The 21,603-nt window shown below is 41.4% G+C and overlaps 1 protein-coding gene across 2 annotated transcripts in view; it reads right to left on the bottom strand.

Annotated features, from left to right (window-relative positions):
- Positions 1-21,603, bottom strand: part of apbb1ip (amyloid beta (A4) precursor protein-binding, family B, member 1 interacting protein) — a 156,876-nt gene that overhangs the window by 110,649 nt on the left and 24,624 nt on the right. The window contains exon 1 of one of the 2 annotated variants that reach the window (XM_060825007.1): positions 3,785-3,932. The exons of the other annotated variant lie outside the window; for it this stretch is intronic. The gene's annotated coding sequence lies outside the window, so the exon portion shown is untranslated. Of the gene's footprint in view, positions 1-3,784; positions 3,933-21,603 lie in introns of those variants that run through there. 2 annotated transcript variants of the gene reach the window in all.

Genomic DNA, 21,603 nt, shown 5'->3' with positions numbered 1-21,603 from the left:
TGCTCCCACGAGGAGGTTGAACAGTTCATCAACTTTACTAACACCTTCCATCCCGACCTCAAATTCACCTGGACAGTCTCAGACTCCTCCCTCCCCTTCCTGGACCTTTCCATTTCTATCTCGGGCGATCGACTCAACACAGACATCTACTATAAACCGACTGACTCCCACAGCTACCTGGACTACACCTCCTCCCATCCTGCCCCTTGTAAAAACTCCATCCCATATTCCCAATTCCTTTGTCTCCGCCACATCTGCTCCCAGGACCGGTTCCAACACCGCACAGCCCAGATGGCCTCCTTCTTCAAGGACCGCAGATTCCCCCCAGACGTGATCGACGATGCCCTCCACCGCATCTCCTCCACTTCCCGCTCCTCCGCCCTTGAGCCCCGCTCCTCCAACCACCACCAAGACAGAACCCCACTGGTTCTCACCTATCACCCCACCAACCTCCGTATACAACGTATCATCCGCCGTCATTTCCGCCACCTCCAAACGGACCCCACCACCAGGGATATATTTCCCTCCCCTCCCCTATCAGCGTTCCGCAAAGACCACTCCCTTCGTGACTCCCTCGTCAGGTCCACACCCCCCACCAACCCAACCTCCACTCCCGGCACGTTCCCCTGCAACTGCAGGAAATGTAAAACTTGCGCCCACACCTCCTCCCTCACTTCCCTCCAAGGCCCCAAGGGATCCTTCCATATCCGCCACAAGTTCACCTGTACCTCCACACACATCATCTATTGCATCCGCTGCACCCGATGTGGCCTCCTCTATATTGGGGAGACGGGCCGCCTACTTGCGGAACGCTTCAGAGAACACCTCTGGGACGCCCGGACCAACCAACCCAACCACCCCGTGGCTCAACGCTTTAACTCTCCCTCCCACTCCACCGAGGACATGCAGGTCCTTGGATTCCTCCACCGGCAGAACACAACAACACAACGGCTGGAGGAGGAGCGCCTCATCTTCCGCCTGGGAACCCTCCAACCACAAGGAATGAACTCAGATTTCTCCAGTTTCCTCATTTCCCCTCCCCCCACCTTGTCTCAGTTGGTTCCCTCAACTCAGCACCGCCCTCCTAACCTGCAATCTTCTTCCTGACCTCTCCGCCCCCAACCCACTCCGGCCTATCACCCTCACCTTGACCTCCTTCCACCTATCACATCTTCATCGCCCCTCCCCCAAGTCCCTCCTCCCTACCTTTTATCTTAGCCTGCCTGGCACATTCTCCTCATTCCTGATGAAGGGCTTATGCCCGAAATGTCGAATTTCCTGTTCCTTGGATACTGCCTGACCTGCTGTGCTTTAACCAGCAACACATTTTCAGCTTGATCTCCAGCATCTGCAGACCTCATTTTTTACCCATACATTTTTCCAAGTCAGGATGATGAGTGGTTTGGAGGGGAACTTGAAGCTGGTGGTTTACCCAAGTCTGTCCTTCTAGATGGAAGTGGTTGTGGGTTTGGAAGGTGCTGCCTGAGGAGCTTTGGTGAATTTCTGCAGAGCATCTTGCAGATAGTACGCATTGCTGCTACTGACCATTGGTGGTGGAGGGAGTGGATGCTTGTGGATGTAATGCCAATCAAGTGGCCGCTTTGTCCTGGATGATATTGAGTGTTGTTGGAGCTGCATTCGTTCAGGCTACAGTGGGGGAGTATTCCATCACACTCCTGTCCTGTGTCTTGTGGATGGTGGATAGGGTCGACAGTGTGGTGCTGGAAAGACACTGCAGGTCAGGCAGCATATGAAGAGCTGGAGAATCGACATTTCGGGCATAAGTCTTTCATCAGGAATGAAGCTTGTGGGTTGAGGGGCTGAGCGATAAATGGGAGGGGGTGTGATTGGGGGGAAGGTAGCTGAGAATGCGATAGGCAGATGAAGTTGGGGGAGAAGGTAGTTGGTCAGAGGGGAGAGTGGAACAGACAGACGGGAAAAGTGATGGACAGGTCAAGAGGGCTGTGCCGAGTTAAGGCTTGGGACTTGGTAATGTGGGTTGACAGGAAATGAGGAAACTGGTGAAATTCACATTGATTCTATATGGTTGCAGAGTCACAAGGCAGTATATGATGCATTCTTCCTCCAGGCATCAGGTGGTAAGGGTTGGATGATGAGAAGGCCCAGGACCTGCATATCCTTGGTGGAGTGGGAGTGGAAGTTAAAGTGTCCGCTTTATACAGACACCTTCTCTACACTTGCCTGCCTACAAATGGTGGACAGGCGCTGGGGAGGCAGGAGGTGAGTTACCCACTGCAATATTCCTAACCTCTGACTTACACTTGTAGCCACTGTGCTTATGTAGTGAGTCCTATGAGTTTCTGCTCAATGATAACCCCCAGGATGCTGATAGTGGGGAATTCAGTGATGGTAACACCATTGAATATCAAGGGAAAGTGTCAGGACACTACACTATTCCCTGCACTTGGTCCATAGCCTACTATGCCTGGTACTTTAAGTAATCATCCAGATACTCCTTAAATGTTGTGAGACCACCTGCCTCCACCACCCTCTCAGGCAGCATGTTCCACATATCAACTAGCCTCTGAGTGAATATTTTTTCTCAATTGTCCTCTAACTCACTTGCTGCTCACCTTAAGCTATGCCCTCTGGTCTCAGATACCTTGTGCGTCAACCTACAATAAATGGACTACAGCAGCTCAAGAAAGTAGCAGCTCACCACCACCATCTCAAGGATAACTAGGACCAGGGAACAAATGTGGGCCAGATAGCGATGTCCCATGTGTGAATAATAAACATCAGAGCTGGGGAGGTGTGATGTCAACTGGGGCTGTGAGAGAAGGTGATGACCAACCCAGGGAGAGACTGAATGCTTCAATTAGGTGCTGTGGGACACAAACGTCCCCTCTCAGTGTCATTGGTAAGTTTTTCAACTCGTGGGAAACCTGGAAACAGCCGTTAAATTCCAATCCAGCTGCCCATTGTGTCACATCAAATTTGAATGATGTGACTCATCCCATCTCTCCACAATGTAACATTTAGATGGCCTATTATATGTGGCAGATTGGGGCATATTTCTGGCATAACTTATTCCCACTTTTAAGTTTTAACTTATTCTCTTTTGTCATGTGGTGTGTGGGTTGGGGAAGGGAGTGGTTAAGATGGAGGGTGTTACCTATTTCTTTCCACAGTTATTGCTTGACTTACCGAGTGATTCCAAAATTGTCAGGTTTTACTCGACTTTTAATATGCTTAAAACGTATTGATAGTCTGAATTTTGTGATATGATGCATTCAATACTATCCATGAAATAAGAAACAGAATTAGCTGTGGATTAATACAAGTGAATTTGCACATAGGAATAGGAATTAGAAATAATAGACTTGTTCATCAAAAGAGGTCCTGAGTATTGTATTGGAGTTCATGTGTGAATCTATTCAACCGTTGAGTTCAAAGGGTAACATCTCAGACCATTTAGGAAACATACAGACAGATACTGTACACAAAATCTGAAAAATATATGTAGTTTCCGTGATTCAAAGCAACTTTCAACCATCTTTTGCTATTGATTTTTACTTTTAGATCTAATAAGTCATTGAAGTGACACGGGAGGAGATGAGAGGAGGAAAAGAATAAAATAATTATTACCACTACTTTCTCAAAATGTTTACAAAAGTATGTTTAGTATTTGGCACCAAGAGAAGTTTGAAAAGCAAACTGCTCATGATAGCTCAACTGTGAAGCCTCACGGCAGACAGAGATCAATCTATTTCATTGAGCAAATACAAGAATAAATCAACTTCAGAAGAGAATGAAATCTCACCTTCTTAGTTCAATAACAATGCAAGGTTAGGTCACCAGAAATGGTAAGGAGTCAGTGGTCTGACCGGGAGGATGGTTTGAGATAGCAGCAGTTGCCTGTGTACTTTTACACACTGTGCAGCTTACTTATTAAGCAACTTACATTTTTTATTGAAGCTACTATTTTCTTCGAGCATGTTTCCAACAAGCTAGGGCATGGAGAAAGAACGTTGTTAAAATTCAGGCTGTATTACCTAAAGCACTGCAGCATGCCAGCAGGCAAGCAGCATACATACCTTGCACACAGACAGATATACATCACATTCTTAAATATTCCTGTTAGTTTAGTTCAGGCTGGATTACGTTTTCTATTCGAACATGTTACTGCAAGCATGACTTCAACTTTGTTAACTTTCTTGTTAACTATGTCATTTAAGCAGAGTATTGAAAAGCTTGAAATGGGAGAATTACTAAAGTGCTGTAACAAAATGGGGGGAGAGGGGGTTTATATAAACATTAAATTATACAGATTAAGGAATCAAACACTCCACATGGATATTGCAAAATAATTATGACGAAAAGAAAGCAGACTTAAATTTGACCCCTCAGACATAAAAGAAGGAGGAGGCCATTTAGTCTATTTGGTTTGCTCCTCCATTCAACAGGATTACGGCTGATCTGATAATCACCAACTCCACTTTCTTGCCTTTTTCACACAAACCCTTGGTTTTCTCACTTAACCAAATCTGTCTATTACAACCTTAAAGGCACAACATCTATAGCCCTCTGCAGTCAAGAACTCTACAAGATTCACTACACTCTGAGTGAAGAAATTACCCCTCATCCCTTCTAAACCGGGTGACTCCTTACTCTGACATTACGCACTCTGTTCCCTGCTCCAGACCATGGTATCATTTTCTCTCTCTCCGTTTTGTCTTTTTTCTTTCTTCACCTTTGAGACCAGAGCAGTGTCAGTGGGGCAGCCTGTAATCTTTAACTTCTCCAGGCTCCCATAATTAAAATTGTCTTTCACTTTGACTCCTATTCCTGGACACAGTGAAAAGCAATGTGCAAAAAATCCATTGAAATGGTTGGCAACTGATTCAATTATAGAAACAACTTTAACTGACCATCAGCCTTTACCATGCCCCGCGTTCTTCTCTTAATTGCTTATCATTGTGAAATTATCCTGGAGGACAACACAAGCATTACCTTCTCATGACCAGCCATCTCTTGCTTCGGTCTTTATGTTTTCCTGGCAGCAGTGGCAGGGACTCCTGGCTGCAGTAGGCTCAGAGACTGGACTTGGAGTGGTGCTAGGCTGTGCTAGGCCTGGAGTGGGGACTGTTGGTATTGTCAGTGGGGCAGTGGGCGTATGTGGAGCAGGAGTCTCCTGGAACATCAGTGTCATCATTGCTCTACCTGGAATGAGGCTTCTTGAAGCCTGGAAAACCTTGTAGAGACCTTGCAGAAGCTGTGCCTGAGACCCCAATTTGAATAGAAGATGAACTCCTATTTTAGTAAATTATTTTTATACTGTTTGTAATTAAAAATGGCACTGACTGGGGTAACAAAGCACTTTTCACTGGATCTTCCTAGACATATGTGACAATAAAATCATTCATTCTTTCAGACCCTCTGCACCTACCCTGTCAAGCTCCTTAAGAATCTCGTATGGTTCAATAACGTCCTGCCTCTCATTCATCTAAACTGCAATGAGTCCATAGAACATAGAAAATTAGAGCTCAGTGCAGGCCCTTCGGCCCTCGATGTTGCAACGACCTGTGAAACCAATCTGAAGTCCATCTGACGTATACCATTCTATTATCATCCATATGTTTATCCAATGACCATTTAAATCCCCTTAAAGTTGGTGAGTTTATTACTGTTGGAGGCAGGGAGTTCCATGTCCCTACTACTGTGAGTAAAGAACATACCTCTGCCCTCTGTCTTATATCAACTGAGCATCTCTTCACAAGAAAATCCCTCCATACCCAAGGTCAACATAGTAGTGGATAGTTTTCATTTTCAGGATTTCTTACTTTAGATAATGGGACAAAAATTGTTCACAACATTCTAGGAATGGTCTAACATGTTCTTTGTTTTCAAATTTTAAATTCCAAGCAGTAATGCCCCCATCCACAAACACCTAAACTGACAATGTCCTCTTTAGAATTTATGTTGAACTCTATGTGGAGTTTGCACATTCTCTCTGTGTCTGCATGGACTTCCTCCAGGTGCTCCGGTTTCCTCCCACAGTCCAAAGATGTGCAGGTTAGGTGAATTGGCCATGCTAAATTGCCCGTAGTGTTAGGTGAAGGGGTAAATGTAGGTGAATGGGTCTGGATGGGTTGCTCTTCGGAGGGTCGGTGTGGACTTGTTGGGCCGAAGGGTCTGTTTCCACACTGCAAGAAATCTAATCTAACCTAATCTAACTGGTAAGGTTCCTCTTTAGCCTGAGTATTGAGTGGACGAACTTCCTCAGTCACGTCAAACCTGAAGGGAACAGCACCTAGAAGTAGATGTGACCTCTTCTGGGCTTGAAAGGAGCAGGAGGATCCTCAGGCTTTGGACTGAAACTAAGGGACTTGCTTATTTTGCACTGTGCCCTCACACCCAACCCATTAGCCTTCACCCGACATCTGTCCACAGTGTGGATTCAAACTGACTTAATAGATTTAGCTGGGTTAGAGTACATTGACACAGGTCCTTGGTGGTGGCTTCTTGCCCCTTAAACTCTCTTTTGCTTATTGATTAAACAGTGACTCCCACAAGATTCAGGCAGGAGTTTGACCTGACACATATAAATGAGGCCTAGGATCTTAAACTTCTCCAAGGCTTCTATAATTAAAATTGTCTTTCACCTTGACCCCTTTTCCATGGACACAGTGGAAAGCACTGTGCAAAAGAATCCATCCTGATGGCTGGCATAGGTTAGGTAGATTAGCTATGATAAATGCAGGGTTATAGGGATAGGATATAGGGCTTGGTCTGGGTGGAATGCTCTTCAGAGGGTCAGTGCAGACTTGATTGGCTGAATGACCTCTTTTCGCACTTAGGGATTCTGTGTTTTATGATTCTAATTAATTCTCTTATGTAACTTTAACATTCAGTAAAATTACCACACATTAAAGCCAGTAGTTCCAAACAGACAAAAGAGTATTCAAGTGTCCTTGAGTCTTTGATAAGAACTGGGAACTTATAATCTTGTAATTGAAGACTTTTTTTTTATAAAATGAGTCATCATGACTCTGTTATCAGTGCAGCATATGTTATCTTAACAAAGTTTGTACATATTGACAGTTACAATGTTTGAACATTGCTGAAAAGGGAGAGAGGAGAAAGCATCTTGTCAGGTTAAACATAAGACATATATTTTAGGAGAAAGGGGGCATTGACTCTAATTGGCCAAGGCATTTCCATGGAGAAAGTAACAGGAACTATAGGCTGCCCATGTTTCAGGATAATTCAGATGATGACATAGATTCACATCATACAATTAGAATTGTTATGGCACAGAAGGAGGCCATTTGGCCCATCATGTCTGCTTCAACTATACGAACAAGTATCATTACCTCATATCATGATTTGCTGCATTTCCTTAGCCCCTTGCACATTAATTATTTTATAATAACCATTCAATGCCCTCTTCAATGCCTTGATTTAGCCTGCCTCCATCACATTTTCAAGTACAATCAGATCTTTGTCAGATCATCCTTGCTTCTTTTGCACATTGCTTTAAATCTATGCCCCACTGTCTTGCTCCTTCTATGAGTGAGCACCCTTCAACAGAGGGTGACCGAGAAGGCGAGGCATCAGTTTGGCACATACATTACAGCCTGGAGAGCATCACACAGTGCTTAAGGCCCAAACATTACATCCTGGTAGTGTTTCCTTCCTTTCCTTCTCCTCTAGCCAAAATTAAGAGGGGTGAGGGAAAAGTGGTAGAGAGACGTGCTAATCCAAAATTTGTTGGCAGTGGAGTCAGTAGTTCAGGACTGGAGCTGAGTGAGTTAGAATGGAAAGCAGCCTGGGAAGGTAGGAGATTTGGAATCTGAGGGGAGACTGAAAAGTGATGTCACAGGAGGGCTGTGATTTGATTGGCTAATAAGGGGTCTGCTAAATTTAAATCAATGTTAAATTGAATCTTGTTAACTTGTTGGTTACAATTTGCATAAACAGAAATACAAAAACAGTTAAAAATGTAAAAAGTAAAATGTGAATACTGCAGATACTGGAGATCAGAGTCGAGAGTGTGGTGCTGGAAAAGCACAGCAGGTCAGGCAGCTTCCGAGGAACAGGGGAATCGACATAAGCCCTTCATTAGGAATGAGGCTTGTGGGCCGGGGGTCTAAGAGATAAATGGGAGGGGGGGTGGGGCTGGGGGGAGGTAGCTGAGAATGCAGCTAGTGACAAGTGGTGTTCCGCAAGTCTCAGTATTGGGATCACAACTATTAACTTCATGCATAAACGATTAACAAAGGAACTGAGGGTATTCTGGCTATGTTTGCAGATAGCTAGAGGGACAGGTAGCATTGAGGAGGCTGCAGAAGCATATGGACAGGTCAGGAGAGTGGGCAAAGAAGTGGCAGATGGAATACAATGTGGGAAAGTGTGAGGACATGCACTTTGGTAGGAAGAATAGAGGCATTGACTATTTTCTAAATGGGGAGAAAATTCAGAAGTCTGAAGTGCAAAGAGACTTAAGAGTTCTAGTCCAGGATTCCCTCAAGTAAACTTGCAAGTTGAGTCAGTAGTTAGGAAGGAAAATGTAATGATGGCATTTATTTTGAGAGGACTTGAATATAAAAGCAGGGATGTACTTCTGAGGTTCTATAAGTCTCTGGTAAGACAACAGTTGGAATATTTTATGCCGTTTTCGGTCCCATATCTAAGGAAGTATATATTGGCCTTGGAGCGTATTTAGTGGAGTGGTTTCAGGAATGAAAAAAATAACATATGAGGAACATTTGAGGACTCTGGGTTTCTAGTCAATAGAGTTTAGAAGTATGATGGGGGATCCAATTGAAACATACAGAATACTGAATGGCCTTCACAAAGTGAATGTTGGAAGGATGTTTCTGTTGGTAGGAGAGACTAGGACCTGAGGGCATAAACTTGGAGTAAAGGGAAGATCTTTTAGAATGAAGGTAAGGAGAAAATTCTTCAGCTAGAGAGTGGTGAATCTATGCCACAGAAGGCTGTGGAGGCCAGGTCATTGAGTATATTTAAGATCGAGAGAGATAGGTTTTTGAGTATCAGGGGCAAAAAGCAGGAGAATGGGGTTGAGAAAATGATCAGCTATGATTGAATGGTGGAGCAGACTTGATGGATGAATGGCTATGCTCTTATGTCTTATGGTCTCATTACGAAGAACAGCTTCTCCTTATCTACTCTATCCAGTCAGCTCATGATTTTGAAAGCTTTTATCAAACCTGCTTTTAGTCTTCTCCTCTCTGTGGAGATTAGTCCCACTTTCTTCAGTCTATCCTCATAACTGAAGGTTTTCATTTCTGGAACCATTCTTATAAATCGCCTCTGCATTCTCTCTAATTCAAAGCTTTCCCATTATGTGGCACCTAGAATTGGTCTATGCTATGCCCCTATTCATAGCACTAAGAAAACTGTATGCTTTATTTACTGCTCTCTCCACCTGTTCTGTCATCTTCAATGATTTTTGCATATATATCCCTGGGCTGCCTGTGTTCCTCCCCCCCTTTTAGAATTGTATCAAACATTTAAATTATCTTTCAGTGTTCTTCTGACCATGGTGCACTATCTCAGACTTCTCTGTATTGATGCTCATTTGCTACCTCCACCAACTTATCTATGTTCCTGTTGGAGTTTTATACTGTCATAGAATCATAGTATCCTTACAGTGTGGAAACAAGCTATTCAGCCCACCAGTCCACACTAACCCTCCAAAGAGCATCCCACCCAGACCTGTTGCCTACCTTACAATGCTGCATTTCCTGTGGCTAATCTACCTAGCCTGCACACCCTGGATACTATGAGCAATTTAGCATGGCCACTCTACCCAACCTGCACATCTTTGGACTGTGGGAGGAAACCGGAACACCTGGAGGAAACCCACGCAGACACGGGGAGAACGTGCAAACTCCACACAGACAGTCGCCTGAGGTTGAATTGAATCTGGGTCCCTGGCCCTGTGAGAGAGCATTGCTAATCATTGAGTCACCATGCTGCCCCACAGTTCACAATTCTTCCAAGTTTAATGTCATTAGCAAACTTTTAAATTATTTCTTGCATTCCAAGATCCAGATCATTAATCTATCATTAACATAAATCAGGAGAAGCAAAGGTGCTAATCCTGGGGATTTTACTAAAACCATGCACCAGCACAAAAAAATTCATTGACCATTACTCTCTACTTCCTGTCACTCAGCCAATTTGGTATCCATGTTGCTATTGTTCTTCTTATACCATAATCTGTAACTTTCCTCACAAGTCTGTTTTGTGACACTCTATCAACTATCTTCTGGAAATCCATGTTTACCACATTAAAGATTTCTATCACCTCTTCATATGTAAAGACCCATTGTCTAAACACAAAAGGAATATGTTCAAACTTTCTGCCTTTTTGATATTTCTCAGATAATTTGGTGGTTACCAAAAATAGATTGCCATCACCAGTGACCAAATTAGGACATCACAATGTCATGCAAACAAGACCACATTTCTCTGCCTGCTCCACCAGAAAGTGATGAACACTGTGCCTTTAACTGTTTGAGACATTCCACACCTTGCCAACAAATACTTTTATAATAATTTAGTCATATTAACTGGAAAACTGACAAATACAGAAAAACAATGGCTACAATTATTTATCTCAGAAATATCCCTCAGGGGATCTCAATGAAATGTCAAGGCAAACAACAGTCTGTCACAAGGAATTGTTGCTGGATTTTTTTTGTCACATCATTTATGTCTTTATTACTAGAGATCTTTTGGGGATAAATGGAAAATACAATATGTGAATAATGTATCTTTTGCACTTTAATTGGCTTTCTGTTGCTGGTGGGCGGGAAGGTGTCACCTGCAGAAGCTACCTCCCTAGAAATAGACTGGAGGCGGGAATGTGTTGGCAGACAACCACATTGACCAGCTGCAACAGTAACACCTGATCCTCCAAATCCACTTCTGCCTCAGGATAAAAATCCAGGTCATCATCTGTAGCCAAGTCAAGTGAGTTCTGGGAAATTCTTTTCTAGCCCCTAAAGGCAATCAAGTGATCTTTATGAACAAAAACAGAACTTGCTGAGAAAGTCAGCAGGTCTGGCAGCTCTGAGGAAGAGTCACTGGACCCATAAAAGTTAACTCTGATTTCTCTTCACGGATGCTGTCAGACCTGCTAACTTTGCCAGCAACTTCTGTTTTAGTTTCTGACTTACAACGTCAGTAGTTCTTTCGGTTTTTATTAAGCGACCTTTGTGACCCTGGCTCATTACAATATAGCATTTCTGATGCAATTTGAAAGTGTAAATGTCCCTACCTTTCAGAAACATGGTAAATGTTTGTATAGAATTGTAATAATCCTTATCCAACATTTGTATCAATTATTCGTCCTAGGGAACAATTACTTGCTGAAGGTTTAAAGACTTCTTAGCATTTCATCCAATGCCTTGTTTCTGTATATACCCCCACCTTGCCAATGTCCTCAAATATTCACATGATCATTGATTTTCTTGTATTCTTTTATAATTGAAACAGTGCATTAGGCTAAATTTTCAGAGGCATAAAGTTGTGGGCAGTGGACTTGCAATTCTCCTTTAAGTCACAAATCCAGTCTCAATAAGTGATATGGGATATTAAAAATTATTTCTATGAACTTCTTGAGACTAATTTTCATTTGAACATACAGTTTAACTCTATAGATGTCTCTTTAATTTGAACTTTCCTTTTATTCAGGGTGGGAAAAGCTGATTAACATTTCACATTCACATTCCATTTTTCATATTCCTTGGGATGCACAACTGTTAAGTACCAAAGATAATATTCTTTAATTGATTGATCTCTGGGAAGGCATTTTCTCAGGGAGGATAAATTGGTTTAGGGCTATGAAATTGTAACATTGATTCTCAGGTTCAGTGGAGTTCCCTGGAGGAGTGTGGGATTGTGGGTGTTTTCTCTATTATTGCTGTCCATAGTATATTGTAACTGGAAGCAATCATACAGCAGTAGCAAACATGTCTCCTCATTAAGTTGTGTTATATGGAGGATGTGAACAAATATGAGATTTTGCAGTTTAACAGGAAGAATAGGGGAGTTGAATATTATTTAAATGAACAAAGATTCAGAAAGCCGAAGTGAAGAGGGCTTTGGGGTGCTTGTGCATAAATTACAGAAAGCTAGCACAAAATTTCAGCCAGTAATTGAGAAGTCAAATTGAATGTTTCAAAGGGAATGGAATATAAAATAGGGAGGCCTTGCTAAAACTATTAAGACACTAATCAGACCACAGCTGGAATACTATGAACAGTTTTGCACTTCTTATCTAAGGAACAACATTCTGATATTGGAGGCAGTCCAGAGAAGGTTGTCGAGATTGATCCTGGATCTGCAGGAACTTTCTTATGAGGAGAAGTTGAATAAGTTGGACTTGTCTCGCTGGTGTTTAGACGAATGAGAGGAGACCTTATCAAAACATGTTAGATTTTTATGGGACTTGACAGGGTAGATACCGAGAGGTTGCTTCCATTTGTGGGAAAGTCTAGGACATAGCCCACAAGTGAACATAATCTCAGAATACAGAATTGCTCATTTAAGACAAAGATGAGGAGGACTTTTTTCTCTTAGAGAGTAGTGAATTCTTTGCTGCAGACGGCTAATCAGGCTGTTTTGTAAAGAATATCCATGGCTGAGCTAGAGGTATTTCTAATCATTATAGTAATCAAGAGCTATGCAGATATGGAATGAAAATGGAGTTTAGGATTATCAGATTCATCATGAACTCATTGAATGGTTGAGTGGATTTGATGGGCTGAACAGCCTACTTCTGCACCAATGTTTTTTTCATCTTATTTCCACCCACTAGTTTTCTTTCAACAGTACAAGCAAAGGTGTATACCTGAACCATTTCTTTAACATGTCCACAGATACATGTCAAGGGTACAGCTCATTCTTAATGTCAAGATATGGCCATGCATAATGCAATGAGGTTCCCAAGATAATGTCAGATAAGGAAGGCCTTTCAAGCCACTTTAATTTCTTTATGTATTGCCTCTTTCTTTGATTCTTATTATTTCTTTAGTTTATCTAGAAGGTTATTTCAGATAATAAAAGTTTCCTACTTCTTGCCTTCCTGCTGTTTACTTTAATGTTCCAGGTTCGTTTATATTTTATTAACAATTTTATATATTTCTCACAGCTACCTCCTTTTCAGACTGAGATACCCAAATTTCATCTGGTTTTCTTCATAACTCAGACCTTGACACCAACATTGCATTGACTGCTTGAATAGCTATCTTAATATTGATTGACCAAAACTGAAAATAATGTTCAATGTTTCTAAAACAGCATTACACATTCTTGGCAAGTCCTACAAAGTTGCAGGAACATTATCAACTCTCTTGACTTTGCTACAATGATGTGCTTGCTTCTCACCAGCTCTGCATGTGTACCATAAAAACAACAATCTCATAAATGATTTTTAAAATGTGGACATTTATGAACTTTTTCACTGTATTTGTCATCTCAGGTCATTGCATTTTATAATTTACGATTGTTTTTCATTATTAGTGAAGACAAACTGCCGAACCAGCTTATTGCTCATCTCAAAGTCATACATTTGATATCTTAGAAACATGCTGAATGTCTAATGGTGGTGATCAAGAAGAGCAGGATATAAAGGAATGGGATTGGAGACAGGTGGGAGGAATTTTGGATATCCTTAAGATTTTGTGAATTGAAAAAAAAAACACAAGTCGGGAATATTGCGTGCAATTCTGGTCTCCTTCCTATCGGAAAGATGTTGTGAAACATGAAAGGGTTCAGAAAAGATTTGTAAGAATGTTGCCAGAGTTGGAGGATCTGAGCTATAGGGAGAGGCTGAACAGGCTGGGGCTGTTTTCCCTGGAGCATTGGAGGCTCAGGGGTGACCTTATAGAGATTTACAAAATTATGAGGGGCATGGATAGGGTGAATAGGCAGAATCTTTTCCCTGGGGTTGGAGAGTCCAGAACTAGAGGACATAGGTTTAGGGTGAGTGGGGAAAGATATAAAAGTGACGTAAGAGGCAACTTTTTCATGCAGAGGATGGTACATGAATGGAATGAACTGCCAGAGGAAGTGGTGGAGGCTGGTACAATTGCAATATTTAAAAGGCATTTGGATGGGTATATGAATTGCAAGGGTTTGGAGAGATATGGGCTGGGTGCTGTTAGGTGGGAATAGATTGGGTTGGGATATCTGATCAGCATGGACAGGTTGGACCGAAGGATCTGTTTCCATGCTGTACTTCTCTATGTCTATGACAGAAGTTTTAAGAAAGAAATTCTGGAGATAATGAAGGCTTGGAATATAGCTTCAAAAGGGGTTGAAAATGAAATAGGAATATACATATAGGCAACATAACCCATTTGGATACTGTATAGGATAAGGTTCCCAAAGAGTTACATTAACTTGAAATACATACTCTAAAGAGAATTTAATTCATGGTTGACTACCGACCATCTGGTTAAATCAAAATGCTGATGTTAAATAGCAAGGGATAGAAAACAGATGTGCAAAAAGAAAGATAACACTAATGCGATATTTTAATCTACCTAATATAAAATTGGAAAGTCTAAATAAGATCTGAGTTGGAAAAGTACAATGCACAGTCAGAAACATACGATTGGGAGAAGCTCAGCTAGCCTCTCATGCCAATTTTCTTATTTAATGCGGAGGTTAATTATTTTGCAGGCATTGGATCATTCAGAACAAAGCAAAAATTATATTTTATAATCAATATGGTTGGGTTACATACAGTTCAGCTTTTCATAAGCTCTGTAATTTAAATGAAGTTGTAATGCTCAGTCAATAATGACCAGGAGATCGTAAGATATAGGAGAAAAATTAAGCCATGCAGTTATCAAGTCTGCTCCACTCTTTGATCATGGCTGATATGCTTCTCCACTCACTCTTGCCTTCTTCCTGTTACCCTTTAACCCCTTTCTAATCAAGAACCTATCTATCTCTGTCGTAAAATGCACACAATGACTTGGCCTCCACAATCCTCTGCAGAAATGAGTTCCACAAATTAACCATCCTCTGGCTGAAGAAGTTCCTCCTCATCTCAGTCCTGAAGTGTTGTCCCTTCCCTCCGAGACTGTGCTTTCAGGTCCTAGTCTTTTCTACATGTGGGAAATCTTCTCCACACCCAATCTAAACAAGCCTCTCAGTAATCTCTGAGTTTCAATCAGATTCCCCTCATGCTTCTAAACTCCATCGAGTACAGTCCTCAATTGCTCCTCATATGACATGTCCTTCATCCTGGGATCACTTTTATAAATGTCCTCTGGACTTCCTCCAATACAGCACAGTTTTCCTTAGAAATGGGATGCAAAATTGCTCACAATATTCCAAATGCAGTCTGATTAGGCCCTTATTCAGCCTCAGCAGTACATTTCTGCTTTTGTATTGTAGCCCTCTTAAAATGAATGTTAACATTGCATTTGCCTTCCTAACTGCTAACTGACCCTATATGTTAACATTAAGAAAATCCTGAGCTGGGACTCCCTTTGTACTTCAGATTTCTGATGGCTTTCCCCATTTAGAAAATAGTTTATGCCCCTCTTGTTCTAACCAAAGTGCGTAACCTCATGCTTTCCCACACTGTATTCTATTTGACAATTTTTTGCCTACTGTCCTAGCCTATCCAAGTCCTTCTACAGCTTTTCTCTTCCTTCAATATTACCTGTACCGCTTTGTTTGCCTTTGTGCCATCACCAAACTTAGCATCAATACCTTTGTCCACATTGGTATTGTGCAATATGAACAGCTGTGGTCCCAATACAGGCCCTTGCCCCTGTGGAACTCTACTAGTTACAGGCTGCCATTCTGAAAAAAACCATTGGCTCCTTAGGCCAAGTTGTTCGCTACCTCCTCAAAAAATTCTAATACATTTGGTCAGGCTTGACCTCCCCTTGTTGAAGTCATGCTGACTCAGCACTATTTTATCAGGTAATTCCACGTACTCTGCAATCGCATCCTCAATAATGGACTCTAAAGTCTCCCCTACGACCGAGGTTAGGGTAATTAGTCTATAACTTCCTGTCTTCTGCCTTCCTTCCTTCTTAAACATGGGTAGCATTTTCAAGTCCTCTGGGATCCTCCCTGATGCCAATGATTCTGGAAACATCATCACCAATGCTTCTACAATCTCTTCAGCTTTCTCCTTCAGAACTTTTAGATGTAGTCCATCTGGTTCAGGTGATTTGTCTACCTTCAGATCTTTCAGCTTCCCCAATACCTTCTTCTTATTATTGATCACTGCACTCACCTCTGCCCCATGCCTCTCTGGAGCTTCGGCTATGCTGCTGATGTCTTCCACTGCGAAAACTGATGCAAAGTACCTATTCAGTTCCTCCACCATTCCTTTGTTCCCCATTACTATGTCTTCAGTCCCATTTTCCAGCAGTCCAATGTCCACTTTTGCCTTTCTCTTACCTTTTAGATTTCAAAAATCTCTTACAATCTTGTTTCATACTAAGAGCTAGTTTATGCTCATATTTAATCTTCTCTCCCCTTATTGCATTATCCTCTCCTGGTTTTTAAAAGGCTTCCCAATCCCCTAGCTTCCCGCTAATCTTCACAGCATTACATGCTTTTTCTTTTGTTTTTATGCTGTCCCTGACTTCATTTGTCAGCCGTGGTTGCCTAATCCTCCCTTTGGTATGTTTCTTCTTCCTCAGAATGAATTTCTGCTGCGTTTCATAAATTATCGCCAAAAACTCCTGCCATTGCAGTTCCCGCTAGGCTCCCCTCCTAATCAACTCTAGCCAAATCCTTCCTCATGTCTTTGTAGTCACCTTTATCAATTGTGATCAGCTTATATCTGATTCCAGCTTCTCCCTGTCAAACTGTAGGGTGAATTCCGTCATATTCAGTTCACTACCACCTAGGGGTTTCTTCACCTTAAGTTCTCTATTCAATTCTGCCTCATTGCACATCACCAAAGTCACCAAATCACCAAAAATATCTGTTTAAAGTTAGAACATTTAATAGAATTTACAATGCATAAAGCAAGCTTTTAAAATGAACTGTTTCAGCACCTGCCTTTAGTGAAAGCTTTTTCTGTTGCCAGTGGAATGCACTAAAGGGTGACTAAGCATATAAGCATTTTTTCACATTCAGAAGCTGTTATGTTTGTTCTGAGGCTAGATTGCCTGCGCTTGCCTCTGTTGCGTGCATGCATTCATGCTGCAATGACACTGCGTCGGACAGGGTCACATTTGCATTAGATCTAATTTAGTTCCTCTCCTCCGCTTTGTTCCCATAGCATTGAAAATGTTTTCTTTTTTTAAAATGGTAAATATGCCTTCATCCAATCTTGGGCAATGCATTCTGCACCAAAATAACTCAGCTGCCCAAAAGCTTCTCTTAACCTTCATTAAGAGTTTTTGCCAAGTAACTTCAATTCCATCTTCTGGTTTCTGATCTTCCTAACAATTGAAGTAGTTTCTTCCATTTACTGTAAGCAATTCTATTAGTTCTTATCCTCGTATTATTTACTGCTCTAAGCAGAACAATCCTAGCTTCCTTAGTCACTCAACATAACCAAGGTTCCTAATCCCTGGTAATATTCTCATAAAAATCCTCTGTACCCTCTCAAATGTTTTAGTATTCATCCTAAAGTGTGGTGCCTGTAATTAAGCACAATAATAGAACTAACCATTCATAATTAATGTTTAATGTAACATTTTGCTTTTGTATTCTACTTCTAATTATATAACAATATATAATTCTATGACTTATAAAGCCAGGCTGGGCATCCATTTTCATTAACAAGTCCTCTCGCCTTCTGAGGCTAGTGTAAACCCACAGGTCTCTCTGTTCCTCAGCCTCCTGTAAAATTGCAGGATTTTGTTAATATTGCCTCTTTTACCTTTTTTTCCAATATGTTCCACTTCATCTTCTCATGTGTTAAATATCATTGTCAACTTTTGATTGGCAAGCTAGTTTAATACAATTTTTCAAAATTTCTTCTGGGGCTCAACAATCACCTCAGAGGCTCCCCTCACATACTCAGACTTTTGACAGGACCTATTCTTTCTGGCAACAGCCTGTTTCCCTGGTCTGCCTTTCATTGATAGGGATTGGAAGTGGGCAGGAGTTGGGTGCTATTTAAATAGGTTAAAATGACTGGACTCACTCTGGTATGGCAGACGGAGTGTGAATGTCCACCCATCTCAACCACCATCCAACTGAAAATTGGGGCTTTAGCATATCTTTAAATTTTTCAAACTGGTTCCCTAAATGAAACAAAATGAAACAAGTCATAGCATCAGCAAGGTTGGCTTTCTGTGCAGTGGCTGTCATTTTGCACATTCTGGGAATGACAATTTCTCATTACCACTTTACAGCCGTTTGAGAAGTGGCAGTCAGAGAGCTGAATTTTGACCAGATGCAGGGCTTCAAACTAAAATGAATGTTTCAGTGAGGGTAGGTCTGGGATTATTGTTGGCAGAAGTGGTGTTAGTTAATGGGTGTCAAATCTATTGGGAAATGATTTCAATTGAATCTTTTAGATGTTTAGACAGTTTCAACTGAAGGGATCACATTACATCCATTGGAGTCTGTTTCCCATGACCTGGAACCATTGAGCCCTTTCACTAGGTTAACAAGAAAACAGACCTGTTGGACCTCAAATGAATGCAGCGTGGTCAATTTTCCACTCGGAACAAATACTAGTCCCAGTGTTTTAATGTGTTTATAATCTCAAATTTCTCTCTTTCCCATCATTTGCTTTTTGACAACAAATTTAGGTAAGAACCTAAGACCTATGGTGCAGAGTAACAACCTGATTGACCAAACAGGATGACGGCTGAAAATGTGTTGCTGGTTAAAGCACAGCAGGTTAGGCAGCATCCAAGGAACAGGAAATTCGACATTTCGGGCCAGAGCCCTTCATCAGGAATTCAAACCTGGTGTCACCAGGATGACACCAGGTTTGGATTATTAAAACTGTCAATTTGGGAGGGGGTTAGAAGCAAGTTTAGTGAGTTTAAGAATTTATGCTCACAGGTATTTATAAAATGCATCAAAAGTGCACAAATTAGCCAAGAAGTGTAAGAAGCTTGGAAGTAAAATCCTGAAGATTTCTGGGGTCTGCATGAATGTTCCGGTGGTATATTATGATAGGAAGATAGGGGAGAAAGCTATTCAGCCTTTGAGCTTATTGTGCCATTCAATGAGATCATGGCTGATCCCTGGCTTAACTCAATACACCTGCCTTTGACTCATTTCCCTAAACAAAAGCTGAAACCTTTTGCTTAACAACAAAAAGAATCAGTCTACAATAAAAAAAACAACAGATTCAGCAACCAAAGTTGTCTGTAGAAGTGTTTCAAACATTTACCATCCTTTGCGAGCAGAAGTGCTTCCTAACATGAACAGTCTCCACCCTCCCATGCAGATCCTTGTTGACTCCTTTGTTTGTCCAACCCTTTTTCTCTCTCTTTGGGCTTTATTCATACGCTGCTCGTTGGATGCTGCCTGAACTGTTGTGCTCTTCCAGCACCACTGATCCAGAATCTGGTTTCCAGCATCTGCAGTCATTGTTTTTACCTATTGATTACTCCTCAACCCCTGCCCCCACCCTGCATGTAAAATGACATTTTCCGAGCTACCATCAGTTCTGAGGAAGGGTCACCGGACCCGAAATGTTAAGTTTGATTTCTCTTTACAGATACTGCCAGAAGTGCTGAGCTTTTCCAGCAACTTCTGTTTTTGCTTCCTCACATCTTTCCTGAACAGTCTAGTCCTAATTCTCAGACTATGCCCCTAGTTCTTGAATCTGGCAGAATTTGTACAATCTCTCATCCTAACTTAACCTCTGAAGTCCATAGAGCATAATTTCAGACCATAAAAATTGAAGGAGGTTGATCCCATCAGATATTCTTTTCAGCTGGTGAGACCAGAATGGACAGCTGACCAGTAGAGGTCTACCGACATCAAAGTAAACCAGAAGCCTCATGAAAGATGAAAAACACAGGCACGCAGATGAAGATTTCAATTTCCCTAATATTAACTGGGCAAAGTGTGAAAGGTTTAGAGTGGTTGGATTTCTTAAAATATTTCTGGGATGGTATTTTAAGCCAGCATGTAGGAGTTTTGCTGAACATGGACTGGTTCAGTATCTGAGCAGTCATGAATGCTGCTGAACATTGTGTAATCATCTGTTGTAGCACATATATCTGAACAGTTGCAACAATGTCAATTGGATTGGTTGATCTCTTGAAGCATTAGTGTTTAAAAAAAAATCCTCAGTTTATTTTGAGTTTATTTTGTTTTCAACTTTAACTGAGTGGGATAATGCGATCTGTGCAAAATATCTAAACAGGGGAACAAGAGTGAAGAATAAAGGTGGGGGAGGGTGACAAATATGTGTGGTATATTGAGAGCACTCCGAACACTGGAACCTGCTGTAGGGTAGTTTTCACAATCCCTGCTTACAATGCGGTAGAATCTTGACCAGACTGCATGCCTCAAGAAATTGAAAAATATTATTTGCTCATACGATGCTGTGATACGGCTATACGATTTGCGAAGAAAATATTGTACAGTGGATGGAAGGTTTATAAGTCAAATTTTATGAAAATGAAAACTAGCACTTTGCTGTTTTTTATACAATTGCATGTTTGCTTTGTAAGTCTGCGGTTATTAAGGCAGTGCCCATGAGTGATTGTGAGTAGATAGCCTGAAGTGCATGATTGGATGAAGTTGAACTCAACCCCCTCCTGAAATACACAAACATATTTCTTCAGTTGAGTCTCTGACAGTGAAAAATAGGAATGCAGCCTTTTTTTTTTCTTAACTGCTTTGTCTCTGACTTATGCAGTTGGAATAAATACAATATGTAGTAGAGCTGCTGGTACGTTAAGATGAAGGGATGTTGCCACACACGCCTTGGTTCAATGTGCTCTTTTTGCAATTAGCTAAGCTAGGAAGTGGGATACCACAAAAGACCCATATGCCTTCAGTGAGCAATAATACAATGCTGCAGTGTTGACAGGAAATACTGTCACATGGCATAAAGAACCAAGATTAACATCTGCAGCCCTCCCTCTCAGGCAGAGTGTGTCAAAAACAATGTTTGCCTTTAAATCCTAAAGTATTTCTTATCTTTTGTATGTTTTTGTAATTCCTTTGGTCTTTAGTATATTCCATCTTTTTCTTCCATTTTGGATGGTTTCCATTCCAAGCACCTACCAAAAACTTTGCTTCCTATGTTTCACATTCAACTGCCTTACAGGCACTTTATGACTATAAATTGTTATTGTTCTTATAGTGAAACAGGAGGTTGCAACGAGAACACCGGACTATGTTTCATGTTGCTTTGCAATGCCAACCAATTTCTGATGGATTGGAATGTACAATTTAGAAGAGGGAGAGGGTATCGGATTAAATGCCACACCACCAAACAAATAAAGATCTCCATTTAAACTTCTCACATTATTCTGAATACCCGATATCCAAAACATTAACATATAATTGATTGGACATATTTATATATGTCTTGAAACATTTGGAAAGAGCACTTCACTCAGCAAAAGGCCTTGGCTATAGCAGCAATGCTGTTGCTTTCATAAAGTTGAAGCTGCTTGAAAGGAGCTGCTG

The sequence above is a fragment of the Hemiscyllium ocellatum genome, chromosome 5 (genome assembly GCF_020745735.1).
Source record: "Hemiscyllium ocellatum isolate sHemOce1 chromosome 5, sHemOce1.pat.X.cur, whole genome shotgun sequence".
Lineage (NCBI taxonomy): Eukaryota > Metazoa > Chordata > Chondrichthyes > Orectolobiformes > Hemiscylliidae > Hemiscyllium > Hemiscyllium ocellatum.
The sequence above is the reverse complement of the archived record's forward strand: the minus strand, read 5'-3'. Positions and strand labels throughout refer to the sequence as shown.